Raw genomic sequence first — 24,413 nt, 5'->3', positions numbered from 1 at the left:
TATGCTGTTTTGGATCTGTCAGGAACCCTCTGGCCCTTATTGATTCCTGAATATTCAGGAATAAAGAAGAGAGGCATGCCTTTCCAGGAGCTGAGGAATCCAGGCATTTCTCATTACAGTGGTAAGTACCCTCTTCCTTTTTATGAGCCAGATGGTAAAAGGTGATTGTTTGCAACTCTCTCTCTTTGATAGGGATCATCTTATGTTTTGAAAGTCTGGAATTTTAATCTTTGTCTTTGCTGAGAATAAGAACCTTGTAAGACAGTATATATGCCCACGCCCTGTTGATTAAAACACCTTTGCTCCATCAGAGCTTTGGTCCCCGTGTCTTCCTCCCTTCCTTCCTTTCCTCTCCTTCTTTCTTCCTTTCTTCCTTCCTTCCTTCCTCCCTCCCTCCCTCTCTCTCTCTCTCTCTCTCTTTCTATTCTTTCCTTCTTTCTCTCTCGCTCTCTATTTCTGGCTAATTCCTTGGAGCGCAGAGGCCCGCTGAGCTCACTTTCTTGCCTGGGCTTCTAAGACCCTCTCGAGAAGGCGCACTGCGCCTTCACCCACTAGAGAGGGCGTCCGGCGCCCACGTGCAGCAGCGCCAGCCCTAAGAACAGGGCTCTATTGGCTTTCCGCTAAGGGGTATCAGCCTCTTTCTCTCTCTTACTCTCGGAACCACCAGGTTCTGGTCCATTAAAGGACCAACAAGCGCTATCATCCTCTTTCTCTTACTTTCTTATCGTCGACTCTGGACCGCCAGGTTCCAGTCCATTAAAGGTCCAACATACCATTATAAGTAATAATAATCAAAAGGGGATGGATTCGATAAGGAAGCAGTATTTCATGTAATCATTTCATCCCCCAATTTTTTTTCCATTTATTTTTATTAGTTGGAGGCTAATTACATCCCCCAATTTTTATCTATTCTAGTCATTCAAAATGAACAAAATCAATGTCCACTTCTGCCGTTCCAGACACATGATTTTCTCACTTGACATGGGCTCTCCAATGCGTCTTAAATGATCCGTGTATGTTCTTGCTACTGAGAAATCATGATGTGCTATCTCTCTAGACCAAGCACATCCTTAATCCTTTAAATCCTAAATTTCTTATTCCAACCCATTCCCCAAGTCCTCTAATAAATTTTATCTATCACTCCACCCTAACATTCTATACTTCTTTTAGTTATATCATTTAATTGGATTTTGTGTAGATAATTCTTTAAACTTATGAGGACTCATTAAACTTTAGTTTTCTCATCTGTAAAAGGAAAATAAGACATACTTTAGTGAGTTCTTGTGAAAAAAACTTGTGAGAAAGCTTTTAGAAATATATAAATATAGTTAAGTTTTATGTCAATGTTATTTTTGTCACTGATTACCCTTGTATCATTGTTTATGCTTTTGAGTATATGTCCTACTTTATCAAATATTATGTAGACCATTGAATATTTGCTGTGTTTTCAGTATACTTTTTATGGAAAGTGTTCAATAATACAACACCCTCACTTCCTTGGTGGCTCAGCTGGTAAAGAATCTGCCTGCAATGCGGGAGACCTGAGTTCGATCCCTGGGTTGGGAAGATCCCCTGGTGAAGAGAGCAGCTACCCACTCCAGTATTCTGGCCTGGAGAATTTCATGGACTATTCCATGGGGTCACAAAGAATTGGACACGACTGAGCAACTTTCACTTTCACTGCCATCATCTTCCATGTCCAATTTTGTGTTCCATATCTATCAGGGGTATATTTGTTCTTTGTTCCTCTTCTTTCTCTGCACTGTACCAAGAAAGTATGATTCAGAAGGCTATCAGCTGAAACTCAAAGTTGCTCTCCAGCTATATCATAATTAACAGTGCAATTTCCTCTGCATGTAATCTTGTCTCCATCTCTATAATCAAGTCTTAAAATTCAGTCTTTTTTCTTGCTCAGTTCTAGAATAAGTAGAATGTCCAATATTAATGTTCAATCTGGGGAATTCTAGTTGAATCATTTTTAGATAAATCAGTCTATAAGCCTGTATCACTTTTTTCCTCTCTTGGAGGACTGGTAACTGATGTGGGGCTGGACAGCATAGTACAGTGAAAATGATTTAAATTTGAGAATCATACAGAGGTATGTTTCATTTCACCTCTTTCATCATATAATCTCAGAAAAACTGCTCATACTCTCTGTACCTCACTGAGCATTTTATTGAGAAAACTTTCCAAATTTTGATCATATCTAGTAAGAAATTATTGGTTTTTACACTTGTGGCACATTCTCAGACCAATTTTCAAGAACATAAAAGGCAAATGCTAGGATATATTTTGTTTCTACAGGGTCATGGACCCTCTTACGCAGTAGTCTACTATTGTACCTAGATGCTTGTGGTGTCTCTTTCTCTCTGGAAAGTTTTTCTTTCCAGGTCTTGCATATAACATATTAAGGAGGTTGATATTTCCTATATGATCAAATAAGTAATCTTGGGATCTACCTTAGCCTTTTGGCTTCATAATTGCATAATATACCTATTTCTAAATAACAGATACTTCAAAACTTAGTGGCTTAAAACAACAGTATTTATTATCTATCAGTCCTCAGGTTTTGGGTTTTTCACAAGTCTGTAATGAAGGTGTCAGCCTGTGCTGTAGTGATCTTAAGGTCTGAATGGGAGTGGATACTGTTCCAAGATTGTTTATATGTTGTTGAGAGGATTCATAACTTCATGGGCTAGTAGACTGTGGGTCTCATTTCTTCACTGGCTGGTAACTAGAAACCACCCTTAATACCTCTCCATGTGGCCCTTTCCATAGAGCAGCTCACAAGATCGAAGTTTATTTCATCAGAACTTGCAAACAAGAGGTCAAGAGAGAAAGTAAGAGCAATATAGAATTCACAGTCCTTTTAAAACTAATATCAGAAGTGGCATCCCATTCATACTGCCATGTTCTCCTTGGTCCACCCCACACATGTGTATGGATCTGAGAAGGTGGAGTCAGTGGGAAGATTTTCAGAATATGCCTACAACAGTAACGACTCTAAGAGGTTAGTTCAGCTAACCAACTGTTAAACATGTTTCAGGAAGCAGACTAGATAAAAGGATGAATAATATAATGTTGACTTTAGAAAAGTTCATAATATATTTTGGAAACTAATGGGTCTGAATTTATCATGCACAGGCTCTTATGGGAAAATAGATTCCTAATCCAGTCTATGAGATCAGAAAAATTTTCCCAGTGGAGGCAACCTAGTTCATTTTTGACACATCAAGGCAGAGAAGATGCAGCATACCAAACAGAGAAAAACAGCTATGCAAATATAATAGGGCACAACACAGAACATTACATTCTGGTGCATGCTCATATAGTGTCCATGCTGAGCCCTTCAGAAGATGCCTCAGCATCATTCCTTCCAGCATGGGCACAAAGTGCTCTACTCTATTAGATATTATTAGCTCTTTCCTGCTCACTCTCCCTGGGCTCACCGTGAGCTCTCTTGCTCCTTGGGAGGCTTTCCTAGACGGTTACTCTAGAACCTATTGCTCAAAACTGGCAATATCCAAACTCAGGCTCCTAGTGGAGTTGGCAATAATCACAAGCTACTTCCCCACACAAACTCCAAAGTCTTTGTAGAGACGAAATGACATTAGCTGTCCTGATATCCCAGCTTATTCCCATAAGCAAACATCCAAATTGAGGTATAATCTTGTTAGACAATTTCCCTATAAGTGGGAACTTTTTCATTTACAACAATTAGAAAAACCTGTTAATGTTGCAGAAAAAGTTTTTTTAATGAAAGAAAAGTATTAGAAATAAAAAAAGTCATAACAAACTTGTATAAAATCCAATGGACAATTTTAATTTTTATCTCTGAGAATGTTTGTGTGCTATTGACTATCCCTTCTTGAAACATTCTCTTTCTTGGGATACAACCCTTTGCAGATTTATGTCCTTCACCTCTGAGTGAAGGACATATGTATAAATGTCCTTCATTTATGTCATTTATGTATAAACATTTCCAGGTCACTTGTAAATCAGTAGATGTTAGTGCCTTGTAATGGAGCCAAATATCACACATTTACCTAATCTTAGAATTTAGGAAATAAATTTAGATTGCATTTGACTCAGTGAAGAGAGGAGTCTTCCTTTATTGGTGATAAAGGGTTTTCCTTGTAAGTGTAACTATTTCTTTTCTGCAGATCTGCTTGCTCTGGAAAGTTTTAAGTTTTTATATCTGCTAGCTCCAACTTCACATGGTTCTAGAATTCCATGCTATCAATTATTTCCCCATCTCTCCATGACTTAGCTTCAGGGCTTCTGGGGTTATGGGCAAGAACAGAAATGCAAAAAACTATCAGGAAACAGTGGCCTTTATCATCACAAAATATGAAGCTGTCAACTTGTGAGATATGTGTGTGTATATATATATATGTATATACACACACACACACACACACACACACACACACTCATTTGTTTTCTAGATGAAAACTGGTTTCTTGTTTAATGTACTTTTATTTATTTATTTATGTCAATCATTTTTAAAGTCATTCCTGCATTTGTTACAATATTGCTTCAGTCTTATGTTTTGGTTATTTGGCCATGAGGCATTGAGGGGTCTTGGCTCCCTGACCAGGGATCAAATCTGCACCCCTGCATTGGGGACTTAACCCACAGAAAGCCATTCTTTTTAATAGAAGAAAAATTTCCTATAAGCATACTAAAATTTATTATAGCTTAGACTTAGAAAGTAGAACATAATATGGAGGAACACACTTTATCATTGAGCCGGTCAAAACTTGTAGCTGGTGATTTCATCTGCACAAATACTCGTTGCTGTTTAGTCGCTAAGCCGTGTCTGACTCTTTGTGACCCCATGGACTTTAGCCCACCAGGCTCCTCCATCCATGGAATTTCCATGCAAGAATACTAGAGTGGGTTGCCATTTCCTTCTCCAGGGGATCTTCTCAACCTAGGGATTGAACTTGCATCTCCTGCATTGACAAGCAGATTCCTGAGCCACCAGGGAAGTCCTAATACTAAAGAAGACTAATTGCATGGCCCCTCCAATTATCAAAAATTGTGCCATTAAAATGTCCAAAATAAATGATTTTCTTAAAACACAATAACAACAAAGATATATACAAACAGATGAAAAATGCAATTTAACGGGGTAGGGGCAGAGAGCATTTGAGGATATAAAAACTAGAGTCAGAATGCTCTAGTGCAAATCCAGATCTGCAATTTACCTGCATTATTTTGGACAGATTGCTTAAGCACACTGGTTGCTCTTCTGCAAAATGGAGAAAATAATAGCAACCATCATAGGAAATTTTGTGTGAATCAAGGTGCTAACATTTGAAAAAGAATGAAAGATCAGCTGTCACAAGATGGTGTAATAAGTTTGAAAGATTAAAAATAAAATAGCATATCTCTTCAATAGGTCATGATCACTATGTTCAAATAGAAAGGTAATAGTTAAAAATGGCTTAAGAAAAACTATTCTGATTAAGAATTTGGAGGTCCCTGGGGTGTGGTGATGAAGCTCTGGACTGCAATCATTTCTTTACTAGAGATTTATCTGTGAGCAATAGTAGTTGAAGTGGGAAATTATCCACATTAATTCCTCTACCAGCGTTTACCATTTTTGTTGTGCTAAAATAGGGTTGATGAATTAATTTAACTAAATGTAATTATACCAGGTCACAAATGTGATAGCTTATACAAAAATAAAATGAAATATTTTATGGACTTTTCCTAAATCTTCCTTTATATTCTTTTAAAATAAACCTCTTTCATAAAATGAATAAATAATTATAAGCGAATTTCAAAAGCCCCTTCAAAATATTACAGATGTGACACCTAGATAAGTTCAGTTCTTCCCAAGGAACTCTACGTCATTAATTATAGACCATATTGTCCTGTTTTGCTATCTCTATTATGGCCTGAAGTATAGTGCAAATACTCTTATTATAAACTGAATGATGAGGGAATTTGTTTCAGATATCTAATGTGGACACAGGAAATATTATCTATTCTCAAACTATAAGGCTCCATGAAGGTCCATACTTGTATGCCTGTCTCGCTATAACCTCAGCCTTTATCATACTGCAGTCCAGCATATAGGAATTTGCTAAATATGCAACAAATGAATTAATGAAAGTTTAGCCAGTTCTCATTCAAGCTTTCAAAATTTCCAAAGAAATTCTTGGGTCTCTGGGTAGAAGGAAGGATTATTTTCTTTTTCTTTTCCTAGTCATTCTCATTTCATTTTTAACCTCAGCCTTTATCATACTGCAGTCCAGCATATAGGAATTCACTAAATATGCAACAAATGAATTAAGGAAAGTTTAGCCAGTTCTCATTCAAGCTTTCAAAGTTTCCAAAGAAATTCTTGGTTCTCTGGGTAGAAGGAAGGATTATTTTCTTTTTCTTTTCCTAGTCATTCTCATTTCATTTTCACCTCAGTAATATTCAATCCCTAATATTACCTTTTTTATTACCTGAATGTCTTCTCTATGCCAAGCACTTTCTACATGTCATTTCCATTAACTCTCATTATTTTATGATATAGGTGATATTAGCTACATTTAACAAAAGAAGAAACTGAAGTTCAGAGAGGTGAAGTGATTTGTAAACACGAGTAAGTGATGTATCTGCAAGCGTAATTTTGTCCAACTCCAAATTACAATTTATTCCCACTACTCTAGGTTGTCTATCTATGAGGGAGGCTATCCCAAGGAATAAGATATATTTATTTTATGTTTATGGTCAGACAGACATACGTCCACACAAAACATCATTGTTTAATATGTCATGTTTGCATGTTTATGTGTCTATTTGACTGCTTTAAATTGAGGCTAAAACTCCAACCTCTTATCTTTGGTTTGGAATGTCTCCTCTCAGCATCAGTTCCTGACTTTTCCATTTAACACTTAAAGGAATTAATTTCAATACAAATGAGACAAGTGTGTGTGTGTCTAAATAATTACAGTAATGCTAAAACAATTGATATGGAAATTAATATGATCTGCATATATTAGACATCAGCTTGGTCAAGTATTTGTGCAAGGAGAGGAAGCAAATTGAGAAACCATCTTCTTCTTCCATTTCCTTATTTGATTCCAGAGCCTTTTTATTAACCTCCTGGTGATTTTGAAAGCAGCTATAAAGTTTCAGGTAGTCAGCCATTACCTTCGTATTCCCCAGCTTCTGAACTGCTTTACAGATTCTTGATAGATCTGTCAAAAAATGAACACAGAGAGAATGAGAGTAATAAATAGAGATTGAAATTGGTTAAAAATACTACTATAATACTGCAATAATGTCAACCCATTCCTTCCCCAGCAACCAGAGATTACAGTTACTTGAAAAAACAATAAAAAACAAATGTCATTCTTTAGAACCTTTGGGAAGTAGCTGAATCTTAACAAAGCAAATGTTTCTAGATATACCCTTTGAGTACAATGAGACTTTTGGGCAAAAAAAAAAAAAAACAATTTGATCCAGTTTGGTTTTATATATCTTCACCATGGGGAAGGGATGATTTCTGCTACCATTATGCTCACCTGGGGTCAAAGAAGACTAGAGTTTGCTAGCAGGCTCTGTTACAACTACATTTATATCTTCCTTGCATTCTTAGACAAGAATGTTTTTATGTGGTGAACATATTCCAAATGTAAACAAAGAAAAATTAAACTGAAAGCTGCTAATGTTAAGTTTAGAGCTTGCAGAAAATATCAGCTAGTGAAGAACAGCTGCCAGAATAAGACACTTGTACTCATAGAGATGATTTTTCTTACAAAATTTGAAAGAAATTGTGATGATGAATCATAAGCTCTGCTATAAATAAATTATGACTGCAAATTGCCAGATACAGAAATATTCTCATTAAAGTCCGTTGTCTTTGAAGACAAAATTGCCTCATTTATTATTTCAGGAGACTCAAACCAATTTAGAACAATTAAAGCCTGCATTATCAAGCATGCTTGCTATGCACTGAAAATACATTAAAAGAGAAACAGGTGCTGTTCCAGTTTAACAGGATCAATCACTGACTCTATACTACGTGAAGCATGCAACTTGGTTGTGGAAACAGTTTAGAGAGTCTCACTGAATGGATGCCAAGTTTCAATCAGCCAAGGACAATGTGGCCTTATCTTATGCCAACTGGTTCTTTCATTCATTTATTCAATCAATCTTCTGCATTTCTACAGCACCTATTACAGACAAAGCAATTGGCCAAGCATGATAGAAAATCCAATGATAAAAAAAAAAGTTTTCATTTAAACTCATATGTATTCTCTAGGAGAGTCAAAATATATGTACTGAAATAAAGGCAATTTAAAACTGTGCTGTGCCTTGAAACTTGGCAAATGTAGTGCCAAGAAGTTGAGAAGAAGGGAAACTGAGTTTTTGATTGAAGAGGCTAAGCAAATTTATGAACATTTGACACTATGTGAACTGGGGACTGAAGGCTATAAGATTACTTCACTTCTTAATGTTAAAGAACACTACAGGTAGAATCAAGAGTGACAAACGGAGCAAAGAAGGAGTAATAGTGAAGAATTCAATTAAACAAAGTTGTGGTAGATAAGACTCAAAAAGTCAGCCAGATCATAAGATTAAAATCAAGCAAATGGGTGTAGATTAATTTAAGGTACAATTGAGAGTGTGTAGGAAAGGCAGAGGAACCAGAAATCAAATTGCCAATATCACAGAAAAAGCAAGGGAATTCCAGTAAAAACATCTACTTCTGCTTCACTGACTATGCTAAAGCCTTTGACTGTGTGGATCACAACAAACTGGAAAATTTTTAAAGAGATGGGAATACCAGACCACCTTACCTGTCTCCTGAGAAACCTGTATGCAGGACAACAGTGAGAAGTGGACATGGAACAAGGGACTGGTTCAAAATTGGGAAAGGAGTATGTCAAGGCTGTATATTGTCACCCTGCTTATTTAACTTATATGCAGAGTACATCAGGAGAAATGCTGGATTGGATTAAGTTCAAGCTGGAATCAAAATTGCTGGGAGAAATATCAACAATTCATATATGCAAATGATACTACTTTAAATGGCAAAAAGTGAAGAGGAACTAAAGAGCCTCTTGATGCAGGTAAAACAGGAGAGTGAAAAAACTGGCTTAAAACTCAACATTCAAAAAATTAAGATCAGGGTATCCAGTCTCATCTCTCCATGGCAAATAGATGGGGAGAAAATGGAAACAGTAACAGATTTTATTTTCTTGGGCTCCAAAATCACTGTGGATGGTGACTGAAGCCATGAAATTAAAAGACTCTTGTTCCTTGGAAGAAAAGCTATGACATATCTAGACAGCATATTAAAAAGCAGAAACATTACTTTGCTGACAAAGGTCCATCTATTCAAAGCTATGGTTTTTCCATTGGTCATATATGCATGTGAGAGTTGGACCATAAAGAAAGCTGAGCGCCGAAGAATTGATGCTTTTGGAGAAGACTCTTGAGAGTCCCTTGGACAGGAAAGAGGTCAATCCCAAAGGAAATCAACCCTGAATATTCTATGGAAGGACTGATGCTGAAGCTCCAATACTTTGGCCACCTAATATGAAGAGTCAACTCATTGGCAAAGACCCTGAGGCTGGGAAAGACTGAAGGCAGGAGGAGGAGCAGATGACAGAGGATGAGGTGGTTGGATGGCATCATTGATTCAAGGGACATGAGTTTAAGGAAGCTCCAGGAGATAGTGAAGGACAGGGAATCCTGGCATGCTGCATTGCATGGGCTCACAAAGAGTCAGACATGACTTAGCAACTGAACAACAACAATTATATACAGACAGTCAAACATTTAGTGAATCCCTAACTTAGTAGCTATGAAATTTAAATTTTTCTTCACAAAATCTCTGTACTTGTACACTGTCCTGAAAGTATCCATACAAATTATCAGAGGAATAACTTAGTATTCAGACAAATGAATCGGTCATTTATCACATCTGATTGAGGAATGAGCTTCATTAAATGTTACTGACTTTGCCTTCTGAAACGTCCGTTCTTGATCACATCTTCCTACCTCCTGTGATAAACAACTAAATTGTATGTTCATTTTGAAGCTCCTGGAAAACTCAGCAAGAAGTGAAAATGAAAGGATTTTTGTGGTTCTAGTTTTTATTTAGGCAATGGAGAGGGTTATTTATATATATTATTTCTTACCACAGAATAGAAATGATTTTTTTGTATGATATTGTTAAACACAATGAGGAAAAAATAATAGGGGAAAGCATTAATAAATACTCTGTGGGATATGTGATATTATGGAAAAGAGGTGTGATATGTTACTAAGTGGAAAAATAAGCAGATTATAAAGCAATATATGAATTTTTATTCTGTTTATTTAAATGTATATATATATATAAGTGTGTTATCAAGTCTGTGAAAAAATTCACCTAGGTGTTAACACGCTATTTCTTGCTAAGTGGTGTGATGTAACTAGAGAATTTTACTAACTTCATTTTGCTTCTCTATTTTTCAAAGTCTATAAATCATATATAGTTTTATATGAAATAATGAAAATTATTCAACTAATCAAACTATAAACTTATTAATATTAGTTTCTGAATATATGCATGGCTAATGTCAAAGCAATATGAGGTCACTCAAAGTGCATTGGATAACCAATCAGGTGAGTTTAATCCAAATTTTGGTTCTATTTCTCACTATGTAAAAAAAAGTGTGAGCCTTAGATTTTCTAGGGCGCTTAGATTTCTCATTTGCATGATGGAAATTCCAATGTCTTATATGGTTTCTGGGAATATGAAATGAGATTACACATTCAAAGATACTTTGAAAGTTCAACTGTTTTTTAAATACCCAACATTGTTTTGAAATAATTTCTATTTGTGGATTCAATTTTCTTAGATTAAGATTTATGCTTACTGCTGACTGGTTTGTATATGTGAAAGAAAAAATTCAAAAGTTATTTTAAAATACACAAAGCTTTATATAAAAAATCTTCAGTTAAATCATTAGTGGAGAATAATGTTTCCAACAAGGTTTCCATGCATTCCTTTTTTAAAAAAAATCCTAATTCTACTTTCTAATCTAATAATTCTCCAAATTTTATCTCTAATTCTCAAAAAGTATTTTTCCTAGTGTTATATATTTTTATTTTGAATATATGAATGAGTAATTATCTCACAGGCTATACAGTTTTAAAAGCAAAAATGAGTCAGATTAATTTAGACATTTTTCTTGTTTATCAGATTAGCAAGAAAAATGCTTATAAATTTGAAATATATTCCCATATTTCTTTGAAACTGTTGTCTTGAAAGATAGCAATAACATTTTCCACAACCATGTTACCACAACTATGGGTACAAACTAGGAATGTTGTGCTATTTGTCCCAATGTACATGTGCTTAATTCCAAGTGAACACAAGTATATTATGCAATGAAGTTTTGGTTTTGTAAATATTTAAGAGAAATGTTTTGAGAATCTGATTTTCAGACAATTGAATGGCAAAATTTTTTTAATTCAGGCTGATTTTACTTGTTACACCCATTGTGTCTCTCTCAACCTCATATCTATTTCAGTTTTCAATATTCTAGATCTATAGCAAAAAGTTTGTGTTTTCTAACTTTATGCCTTTCCCTAATTATTAATCAGTCAACAACATGTATTTGTATGCACAAGAACTAGAGTACTTCACTAAACATGAAGATAAAAAGGAACAAAATAACAATTCACAGATCTATAAAACAGTCAGATTTCCCCATTTAGTTAAGGAGCAAACATTATAAAGATTTTCTTTTTCCTGGTAGTTTAGTGATATTGATTCAATGCTTTATAAAATTTTAAAGAGAATCTTCTATCCCATTGTTCACCTTTCTGTGCAGTGTGTATATATGTATATATGTGTGTGTGTATATATATATACACACTCTCTCTCTATATATATATAGAGAGAGAGAGATCCTGGCTGTGTTAGGTCTAATTTAGGTTCTAAACCTGCTGGTTTGGTACTAAATCTGAATTCTTTATGAAGAAGGGAGCTATGCCAAATGGAGACATTTGAAGACGCCGAAACTCCTAAGATGCTGTGTGTGTGGTCTGTAAGCCTTGTCCAGTAGAGACACTTTACAGGAGTATTTTATCAGTAAAGTGAACTGTTAGTCACTCAGTCATGTCCAATTCTTTGAGACGCCATGGACTGTAGTCTGCCAGGCTCCTCTGTCCATGGAATTCTCCAGGCAAGAATACCGGAGTGGGTTCCCATGCCCTTCACCAGAGATATTTCTGGCCCAGGGATTGAAACCAGGTCTCCCCCATTGCAGGCACATTGCATTGCAGATTGTTTATCGTTTAAGCCAGCCAGGAAACAACTATTTTTATCAGATTCCAACCAACTGACAAAGGTTGAGAGCTGGGTTGCCATGTTTATTTATTTATTTATTTTATTAATACAAACTCAAATCTACTCACTGCCCTAAGTAAATATTCGTTCCACCTTGTAAAGAACTATTTCTGATTAAAAGCACATTCCTAACATGATGTAGAAGTGATAAATGTTTTATTTCTTTAGAGAAAAATGGTGAAATATTTCCCCATCCATCTCTATGTCTAAATATTTAGCAGATATCTTTATGATGCAACGTAGTTCTTCACACTGTCCTAAAATCCTTCATCTGCACTAATTTTCACCCTTTGGTAATGTGCCATTTGATTCTCTGTCATGCTTAAAATAGAATAGCACTGAAAAGGAGCGAACACGGGTAGTTACAGTTAATGGTCTATTACTTGGGTATCTGAGCATAAAGAGCCTCCATGACTCAAGGGAATAAAGAGAAGCACAAATGAACACTTTTAATCACAGCCTAATTATACTTGTCCAGAAATACTGTATTGTTTATAGAAAGCTTCTTGAATGCCACATTATTTTTTGAAAATTAAGGCCCTTTTTCATATATATCTTATATTTCGTTTTCTGGCAGTGCTAAACATTTACCTCTCTTCATGTTGGAATGCATGACTCTCAGTAGATCAACAGACCACATGTGCAATGATCACTAGAAATCCATGAAGTAAAAGAGATGAACTTTCACATCTATATTCTCTGTGCCTAGAACAGTGCCTGGAACTTAGTTTAGTAAATGAACTCACCACAGTCTATTTGCTTCTTAGGCTCCAAGGATGCTATACACTGTTTAAATTCAATAAATGTATTTTCTCTATGGGTGAACTCAGCTTAAAAATATCCCATATGCTCAGTTTTTCATCAACAGATGCTCACACTTTATATTGTAATTATTTTAATTTTCTTTTAGGTGGTGCCTACTCAGCTATATGCATTGGTCATTCCACAAGTAATATTGGCTTTATGATTTCATCCTATTTTTCATAAAGTTTTACATGATTTGAACAGATTCTTTTGAAACCATGCAGTTCAATTCTGAAGCTTGACTTATTATAACTATCTAAAAATCCTCCTTGAATACTTTGTTCAAAAATCATCTTTCTAAGCAATTTTGGTGAAATTTTACACTCAATGGAATGCAAGTAAGTAAGTCAGAAAATTTTCTTACTGTTAAGCATTTGAGATGAGGGCTTATTCACAATATTAGTATTCCATTTGCAAAAGAAGGTCCAGATATAAAGTGAATATTTTTAAAATAGAACCTAAATTTAGTATATACAGTAAGAACAGGTAATATATATATAGTCTGTTCTTTAGCCTTTAGAAATCTTTGTGTTTATTCAATGATATTTTACATAACAGAATTTGTATAAATTTGGCAAATACAATGCCCTATATATTCTCTAAAAATAGAAAATATGTGCCTCTCAAAAAGAGCTATTTGAAACATAGGTAAAGAATCCCTTTGCTAATACAGGAGATGCTGGAGACGTGGGTTTGATCCCTGGGTCGGGAAGATTCTCTGGAGGAGAAAATGGCAACCCACTCCAGTGTTCTTGCCTGTAAAATCCCATGGACAGAGAAGCCTGGAGGGCTACAGCCCACGGGATCACAAAAGATCAGACACGACTGAGCACAACACCTAGAAAATGGAAGAGTCCTTTCTCAAATTTTCAGAAACTCCTATATGTGTGCTACACAAAGGTAACCCGATTTCAAGTCCTAGATTTAGGAAGAAATTGTCTTCACTGACCATCTGAACTAGAATGCCTGAAGAGTCAGTCTTCTTTGACATCTGGTTAATGTCAATGACATTTGGTTAATCTTTATCTTTTATTTCAAGTATGGACAAAGTTGCATCATGAAATGGCACCAGAATTTCCTACTGTGATGGGTACAGAAATGGCATGGGTAGCTGCCCTTAGGTGATACCCTGTAAAGAGACAGGCTGTGCAGAAAGAATGTATGTTGTACTGAATATAGAGAATGCCAGCAACTTGCCAGCGAGTCCAGAGAAAGAAAAGGACATGTCTCCTGGTAAACGTCTCAGAGTCATCTGAATCTAGTGATGAAGAATGGATTGGGAAAATGATTAATGGATATCGTGGTAAGCATGCCTGAAGAATCTCATATTTACAAGAAGAAACTGGTACAAATAAAATCACAGAAGTGGGAAAGGATCACGGACCACATTCAGAAAAATGCAAGTAGCTAATCTAAGGGTGACATAGCACAAGAGAAGTTGAAAAAGGAAGTAGCTTTAAAAAATCCACAAACATGTGCCTTCTGTAAATCGGAAAGTGAAAATAACTACTTGGGCATTGCATACAGATATCTCTGTATGAAAATGTGTCCACGTGCGAGTGCAAGAAATGTGGAGAGAGAAAAAAGGCTACATCCAAAATAGGTCAGCTGATTGCACAGTACCTGGAAAAACCTTGGTTCGCAAGCTTATTTTGGAAACTTTTCTTTCTGTCCAAAGCAAAGGAGAAAAAAGGATGCAACAAAGGAGACTGAAATGTCTGAAAATAGCCTGGTATTTTGCCAGAGAGTGAAGCAGTGCATGTAAATGTGGAAAAATGAGAAGAAAGGGAAAGACTGCATATTTTAGGTTCATTGCATCAATTCCGCACAAACGCAACCGTCTCCTACAACCAGAACTAGAGAGAGATTTATCAGGAAAAGTCATTTGCAAATGACAATTTGAAAAAGTGGCCTGTATGCCCCTTGCGTAAATAAGGTTTGTTAATCCCAAACACTGGTTCCTCTCACAAATTATTTAAATGAACCTAAAAACAACCTAGGTAAAGGAATAGGGGGAAATTCCCACCATCCTGAAAGAGCTGGAATATTCTTGCTTTTTTTTTTTTTTTAGTGTATACAGTTGTTATTGACAAAAATGCAAGTGTAGCTCCCAACTAATTAAATGGAAGGAGATACAGCATCCCTAAAGTATTTTGCAGAGGAGAGTGAAATTAAGTTAAAGCCCAACCTAAATTCACATCAGTAATGTTTTCATAGTAATGATGCCTGACTTTCACACTACTTTCCAAATCAGTAGAGGATTGCATAAGAGTTAAAGAAATCTATCCCCACCCCCATCACCTTTAAATTAACATAAAAATGTTCTCAGCCTAAAATAATCTGCCAAAAGAAAGAGAAAGTCTCAGAATCCCACAGTTCAGAATAAAATTTGGAGTCCATGTACTATCAAATGTTCAATCCAATCAATAGAAAATGAAAATTAAATATTTCACATATGTAAATATGTGGTCAGTTTCATGCAGATACAAAGTTCCTGGAAAGGACTTATTAAAAAATACAATTAAAATTAGTAAAGAAAAACAAAATCAGTATTTACTTTTCGAGTTAAGCTAACCATAGAACAGATATATGATTCACTGAAAATATAGTAAACCTTCACTAATTAATGTAAAGTAAGAAAGAGGGAAACACTGTCATGAAAAAAAAAAAACTCCAAATTGTATAACAATTTTCGAGTAAGCAGATTTTCCAACCACTCCTCATTATAGAGATGAGGCTATAAGGAGTCCAAGCAAAGTATATTAATAAGTTCATGTGACATCCACATATTGCTAATATGTATTCTTTTCTAACATCTATTTTAAGACATTTCTTAAAATGAGCAATAATGAGTACATTTCATATATTACATAGAGCTGTGTTTCTTTGAGAAACTGCTATTGATACAGTGGTATGATCACTACATTATTTCAGGTTGAATATTACTGGCTTCAAGAGTTAAGCATTTAAAAATTCAGAAGATAGCTTTAATATTAGAACTCAAAACTCCAGTTCAGTTCAGTCACTCAGTTGTGTCTGACTCTTTGCCACCACAAGGACTACAGCATGCCAGGCTTCACACTTCATCACCAACTCCCGAAATCTACTCAAACTCATGTCCATTGAGTCGGTGATGCCATCCAACCACCTCATCCTCTGCTGTCCCCTTCTCTCCCCTTCAATGTTTCCCAGCATTGAGGGTCTTTTCAAATGAGTCAGCTCTTCGCATCAAGTGGCCAAAGTACTGTAGTTTCAGCTTCAACATCAGTCCTTCCAATGAATATCCAGGACTAATTTCCTTTAGCATGGACTGGTTGGAACTCCTTGCAGTCCAAGGGACTCTCAAGAGTCTTCTCCAACACCACAGTTCAGAAACATCAGTTCTTGCATGCTCAGCTTTCTTTATAGTCCAACTCTCACATCCATACATGACTACTGGAAAAACAATAGCTTTGACTACACGAACCTTTGTTGGCAAACTAATGTCTTTGCTTTGTAATATGCTCTCCAGGTTGGTCATAACTTTCCTGCTAAAGAGCAGGAAAAAGAGTCTTTTAATTTCATGGCTGCAGTCACCATCTGCGGTGATTTTGGAGCCCCCAATAATAAACTCAGTCACTGTTTCCACTGTTTCCCCAACTGTTTGCCATGAAGTGATGGGCCCGGATGCCATGATCTTAGTTTCCCGAATGTTGAGCTTTGAGCCAATTTTTTCACTCTCCTCTTTCACTTTCATGGAGGCTCTTCATCACTTTCTGCCATAAGGATGGTGTCATCTGCATATCTGCGGTTACTGATATTTCTTCCAGCAAACTTGATTCCAGCTTGTGGTTCATCCAACCCAGTGTTTCTCATGATGTACTCTGCATATAAGTTAAATAAGCAGAGTGACAATATACAGCCTTGACATACTCCTTTTCCTATTTGGAACCAGTTTGTTGTTCCATGTCCAGTTCTAACTGATGCTTCCTGACCTGCATACAGGTTTCTCAAGAGGCAGGTCAGGTGGTCTAGTATTCCCTTGTCTTTAAAATTGTCCACAGTTTCTTGTGATCCACATAGTTAAAGACTTTGGCATAGTCAATAAAGCAGAAATAGATGTTTTTCTGGAATGCTCTTGCTTTTTCGATGATCCAGAGGAGATTGGCAATTTGATCTCTGGTTCCTCTGCCTTTTCTAAATCCAGCTTGGACATCTGGAAGATCACAGATCACTTATTGTTGAAGCCTGGCTTGGAGAATTTTGTGCATTATTTTACTAGGGTGTAAGATAAGTGCAATTGTATGGTAGTTTGAGCATTCTTTGGGATTGCCTTTCTTTGGGATTGGAATGAAAACTGACCTTTTCCAGTCCTGTGGCCACTGCTGAGTTTTCCAAATTTGCTGGCATATTGAGTGTGGCACTTTCATAGCATCATCTTTCAGGATTTGAAATAGCTCAATGGGAATTCCATCACCCACACAAGTTTTGTTTGAAGTGATGGTTTCTAAGGCCCACTTGACTTCACATTCCAGGATGCCTGGCTCTAAGTGAGCGGTCACACCTTCGTGATTATCTGAGTCATGACGATCTTTCTTGTGTAGTTCTTCTGTGTATTCTTGCCACCTCTTCTTGATATCTTCTGCTTCTGTTAGGTCCATACCATTTCTGTCCTTTATTGAGCCCATCCCTGTATGAAATGTTCCCTTGGTATCTCTAATTGTCTTGAAGAGATCTCTAGTCTTTCCTACCTGTTGTTTTCCTCTATTTTTGCATTGATCACTGAGGAAGGCTTTCTTATCTCTCCTTGCTATTCTTTGGAACTCTACATTCAAATGGGTATATCTTTCCTTTTCTCCTTGTTTTTTACTTCTTTTCACAGCCATTTGTAAGGCCTCCTCAGACTGCCACTTTGCTTTTTTGCATTTCTTTTTCTTGGGAATGGTCTTGATCCCTGTCTCCTGTACTCCATCCATAGTTCATCAGGCACTCTGTCTATCAGATCTCATTCCTTAAATCTATTTCTCCCTTCCACTGTATAATCTTAACGTATTTGATTTTGGTCATACCTGAATGGTCTAGAGGTTTTCCTCACTTTCTTCAATTTAAGTCTGAATTTGGCAATAAGGAGTTCATGATCTGAGGCACAGTCAGCTCCTGGTCTTGTTTTTGCTGTCTCTGTTGTAGCCATCATGGTCAACAAAAGAGTCCAAAATGCAGTACTTGGATGCAATCTCAAAAACGACAGAATGATCTCTCTTCATTTCCAAGGGAAACCATTCAATATCATGGTAATCCAAGCCTATGCCCCAAACCAGTAACACTGAAGAAGCTGAAGTTGAACAGTTCTATGAAGACCTACAAAACCTTTTAGAACTAACACCCAAAAAAGATGTCCTTTTCATTATAGGGGACTGGAATGCAACAGTAGGCAGTCAAGAAAACCTGGAGTAACAGGGAAATTTGGCCTTGGAGTACGGAATGAAGCAGGGCAAACACTAATAGAGTTTTGCTAAGAGAACAAACTGCTCATAGCAAACACCCTCTTCCAACAACACAAGAGAAGATTGTACACATGGACATCAACAGATAGCCAACACCAAAATCAGACTGATTATATTCTTTGCAGCCAAAGATGGAGAAGCTCTATACAGTCAGCAAAAACAAGACCAGGAGCTGACTGTGGCTCAGATCTTGAACTCCTTATTGCCAAATTTAGACTTAAGTTGAAGAAAGTAGGGAAAACCACTAGACCATTCAGGTATGAACCTAAATCAAATCTATTATGACTATACAGTGGAAGTGAGAAATAGATTTAAGGGACTAGATCTGGTAGACAGAGTGCCTGATGAACTATGGACGGAGGTTCATGACATTGTACAGGAGACAGGGATCAAGACCATCCCCATGGAAAAGAAATGCAAAAAGGGAAAATGATTGTCTGAGGAGGCCTTACAAATAGCTGTGAAAAGAAGAGAAGTGAAAAGAAAAGGAGAAAGGGAAAGATATACCCATTTGAATACAGAGTTCCAAAGAATAGCAGGAGAGATAAGAAAGCCTTCCTCAGTAATCAATGCAAAGAAATAGAGGAAAACTACATGTAGGAAAGACTAGAGATCTCTTCAAGCAAATTAGAGATACCAAGGGAACATTTCATGCAAAGATGAGTTTGATAAAGTACAGAAATGATATGGACCTAACAGAAGCAAGAAGATATTAAGAAGTGGCAAGAATACACAGAAGAACTGTACACAAAAGATCTTCACGACCCAGATAATCAGGATGGTGTGATCACTCACCTAGAGCCAGAGATCCTGGAATGTGAAGTCAAGTGGGCCTTAGAAAGCATCACTTCATAGTGATGTTTGTTCATACAAAGCTAGTGGAGGTGATGGAATTCCCGTTGAGCTATTTCAAATTCTGAAAGATGATGCTGTGAAAGTGCTGCACTCAATATGCCAGCAAATTTGGAAAACTCAGCAGTGGCCACAGGACTGGAAAAGGTCAATTTTCATTCCAATCCCAAAGAATGTTCAAACTATCGCACAATTGCACTCATCTCACATGCTAGTAAAGTAAAGCTCAAAATTCTCCATGCCAGGCTTCAGCAATACGTGAACCGTGAACTTTCAGATGTTAAAGCTGGATTTAGAAAAGGCAGAGGAACCAGAAATCAAATTGCCAACATCTGCTGGATCATCTAAGAAGCAAGAGAGTTCCAGAAAAGCAACTATTTCTGCTTTATTGACTATGCCAAAGCCTTTGACTGTGTGGATCACAATAAACTGGAAAATTCTGAAGGAGATGGGAATACCAGACCACCTGACCTGCCTCTTGAGAAACCTATGTGCAGGTCAGGAAGCAACAGTTAGAACTGGACATGGAACAACAGACTGGTTCCCATCAGGAAAAGGAGTACATCAAGGCTGTATATTGTCACTCTGCTTATTTAACTTGTATGCAGAGTACATCATGAGAAACACTGGGCTGGAAGAAGCACAAGCTGGAAGCAAGATTGCCGGGAGAAATATCAATAATGTCAGATATGCAGATGACACCGCCCTTATGGCAGAGAGTATGGAGGAACTAAAGAGCCTCTTGATGAAAGTGAAAGGGGAGAGTGAAAATGTTGTCTTAAAGCTCAACGTTCAGAAAACTAAGATCATGGCATCTGGTCCCATCACTTCATGGGAAATAGATGGGGAGACAGTGGAAACAGTGTCAGACTTTATTCTTTTGGGCTCCAAAATCACTGCAGATGGTGATTGCAGCCATGAAATTAAAAGACGCTTACTCCTTGGAAGGAAAATTATGACCAACCTAGACAGCATATTAAAAAGCAGAGATGTTATTTTGCCAACAAAGTTCCGTCTAGTCAAGGCTATGGTTTTTCCAGTGGCCATGTATGGATGTGAGAGCTGGACTGTGAAGAAAGCTGAGCACCGAAAAATTGATGCTTTTGAACTGTGGTGTTGGAGAAGACTCTTGAGAGTCCCTTGGACTGCAAGGAGATCCAACCAGTCCATCCTAAAGGAGATCAGTTCTGTGTGTTCACTGAAGGACTGATGCTAAAGCTGAAACTCCAATACTTTGGCTACCTCATGCAAAGAGTTGACTCACCTGAAAAGACCCTGATGCTGGGAGGGATTGGGGGCAGGAGGAGAAGGGGAAGACAGAGGATGAGATGACTGGATGGCATCACAGACTCTATGGACATGAGTTTGAGTAAACTCCGGGAGTTGGTCATGGACAGGGAGGCCTGGCATGCTGAGATTCATGGGTCCCAAAGAGTCAGACACGACTAAGCGACTGAACTGAACTGAAGTGAACTCTAGAGCTTCTCCACCTTTGGCTGCAAAGAATAGAATCAATCTGATTTGTTGTTGACCCTCTGGTGAGGTTCATGTGTAGAATCTTCTCTTGTGTTATTGGAAGAGGGTGTTTGCTATGAGCAGTGCGTTTTCTTGGCAAACCTCTGTTAGCTTTTGCCCTGCTTCATTCTGTACTCCAAGGCCAAATTTGCCTGTTACTCCAGGTGTTTCTTGATTCCTACTTTTGCATTCTAATCCCCTATATTGAAAAGGACATCTTTTTGGAGTGTTAGTTCTAGAAGTTCTCCTAGGTGTTCATAGAACTGTTCAACTTCAGCTTCTTCAGCATTACTGGTCAGGGCATAGACTTGGATTACTGTGATATTGAATGGTTTTCCTTGGAAACAAACAGAGATCATTCTATCGTTTTTGAGATTGCATCCAAATACTGTAGTTTGGACTCTTTTGTTTACCGTGATGACTACTCCATTTCTTCTAAGGATTTCTTGCCCACAGTATGTTAAATTCTTTAATATAAAATTAATATTTTAAATATTTTAAATTATGTGTTTTTTTTTCTTCAAACAAACTTTTCATTAGTGAAGTTGAATTTGGAGAGATAATACTAGTCCAAATAGAGAAGGAATACTACACAGCCTGCCTCATTTCAATATAGAATATCCAAGCAACAAACATCAGCAAAAAAATATTGGATTCTCAGTAGTCTGTAAATATTAGACAGTTCCCAAGTTTCTTGACTTGAAGATTAAGAGGCATTGGATTAAAATCTGTGTTTTTATGCAAACTGCATATTTCTCATTAGTAGAGAGTCGCTAGATTAAAATGAACCATCTGATGCCAGACCACCTGAGTTAAATTGAGGCTCTGCCAATTACTTAGACACAGGGCTCTGCCAAGCCAAACTGAAGACAGAAAAAAATGTGTCTCTGTGTACACTTACCTAAATATTTTTCTGTATTTTGAATAAGTAGAGAAAGTTAGTACAAACTTTTATATGTTTATTCACACATAGATGTTATAGATATATTGTATATATGAGCTTGTGTGTGTGTGTGTACAGATAGATGATAGAAAGAGTTACAGCTCTGAATTTGCACACCACTGTCAAACATCATAAATGTGTGCTGCAAGAGGAGACGACAGCCTCACACGCTCAGGATCAGGGGACTGACTGGACACAGCTGCTCTCCTGCACTGTAACAGTGGGTCATAAGACAAACCCGTCTTTATTTAAAATTTGGATATTTGGTTTTTCATGGATTTATTTGATTTTTATTTTTAATTCGTGGCTTTAAACATTATCAACCCTGATTATTGGGTTATTGCTACGTCGCTTCAGTCGTGTCTGACTCTGTGCGACCCCATAGACGGCAGCCCACCAGGCTCCCCCATCCCTGGGATTCTCCAGGCAAGAACACTGGAGTGGGTTGCCATTGCCTTCTCCAACGCAGGAAAGTGAAAAGTGAAAGTGAAGTCGCTCAGTCGTGTCCGACTCTTGGCAACCCCGTGGACTGCAGCCCACCAGGCTCCTCCGTCCACGGGATTCTCCAGGAGAGAGGACTGGAGGGGGCGCCTTTTGAGTAAAGTTCCTCCCCTGACCCAGGGCGCCCCAGCAGAGCAGCCCCAACTCGCTCTAACTGGAGGAAGCCGGCACAGCAACAAAGACCCAGTGCAACCAAAACCAAACATGAAGTGCATGCTGGTGCAGTGATTTCCATCATTTTACCATGATGGAGAGAGACCATGGGAAAGGAGTGTGAGAGCAAGGAAATACCCACCAGAACAAGATGGTTAAAATCTAGGCTGCTTCTGTGGGCTTAGCGCCCTCCTCCTGCCCCTAAGCCGTGGAGGCCCAGGGATGTCAGAGCCCGGCTAAACTTCCAAACTTCGGTGGAAGAATTAGAATTCAAGCCCTGCCCTGTGGGGAAAACAGCCTGTGTGACATGATTATCGGCGTGACAAGAGCATTTAGCATAATGTCAATAAGATATTATTTTCCAACAGCTTCTACAGGGAAATCCATTATTCTTAAGAATTTAGACAGAAATAAAGTGTTATTTATGTTTTCTGGCAGCTCTTATTTCTTTATTTTCTGCACTGTGAATAGCAGAGTTCCTTTCATGAATATTCTAATCAGGTTGAAGATTATAGTCTTATAGTCGAAGCTGAGAGTTCCCACAAATGGCAATACCGGAGTATAGAGTGAGGCAACAAATACCTGCCTGTGGCAGCAGGAGAAACTTCCGGGTTTTTTTCCACAAATGGCTCCAGTGCATTTTGGGAATTCACATCAAGAATCCTAGACAGTTTTAAAGAAAGACCTGTCATGTTCTGCTTCCACATTTGCCATTACACCAGGCTGAGCTTTATATTCTCTGGCTGTTCTCTCAGTAATTAGTTCATTTAAATATATGAAAAATGTGCACTATGACTCTACTGCTTCTAAAAGAATGAACTAACCTTGTGAATGACTGAGTAAATGAATGACCCATTGACAGAAAAAGTACAAAATGTCTGACATGTTTTCTTATTCTTGACACCCCCTGTTAATCTTCCATGGCAATAAAACTTGCTCAGTGAAAAGGACAACTTTTTGACTGGTAAAAATAAAATTAGCCTAAAATGTCACTGGAACATTTTTGAACTGGGAAGAATACGCCAATTTGAGGGAATTTTTTCTGTCAAATATTTGGCTAGGAGAAATGACAGAAACCAGTCAATAGTAAAAAAGTTCCGCATTTTTAAAAATCAAGTGTTCTGAACATTTGAAAGTACACAGGAGAGGTTTGCATAAAATCAATTATTTTTAAATAGTCATTTAAAACAGCCATTTATATTAAAGTCACTCCATACAGATTGTAAAGGATGTGTGTCCTAGTGATAATATTTAATTAATACTGTTTCTTACTCTTTGTGGTAGATAATGAGTTGAAAGATGTGTTTTCTAAATAGTTACTTCATGGATATGGACAAATCAAACATGTTTTATCCTCTATACTCATTTAAGATAATTATATACATATATATAACATTATTATAATATGTTATTATAATAATGTTATATTATTATATATAATATTATATATAGCATTATTCATATAATCTATGTATATATTACTTTCCATGTGGTAGGTGTATAATGGGGGTTCAGTAATAAATATAACATAATCTCTGTTCTAAATCAATTTATGTTCCAAAGGAGGAGACATCCAGGCAATGACAAGGCCACCTGATTTGTGCTGTGATAGCACCTAGGAAAAATAATCTTGGAATGAGAGGGTGAAGAAAGTTTTCTTGGAGTATGTGATAGCTAGATGAATCATAAAAAATGAGAAACTAATTAAAATTCTGATTATCAAGTAGATAAGAATATTCCTAAAAATCTCAATCTGTATTAAATATGCCAATCATGGTGGCTGTTACAATGAGATCTTTTGAGA

The sequence above is a fragment of the Cervus canadensis genome, chromosome 25 (genome assembly GCF_019320065.1).
Source record: "Cervus canadensis isolate Bull #8, Minnesota chromosome 25, ASM1932006v1, whole genome shotgun sequence".
NCBI classification, from domain to species: Eukaryota; Metazoa; Chordata; class Mammalia; order Artiodactyla; family Cervidae; genus Cervus; species Cervus canadensis.
The sequence above is the reverse complement of the archived record's forward strand: the minus strand, read 5'-3'. Positions refer to the sequence as shown.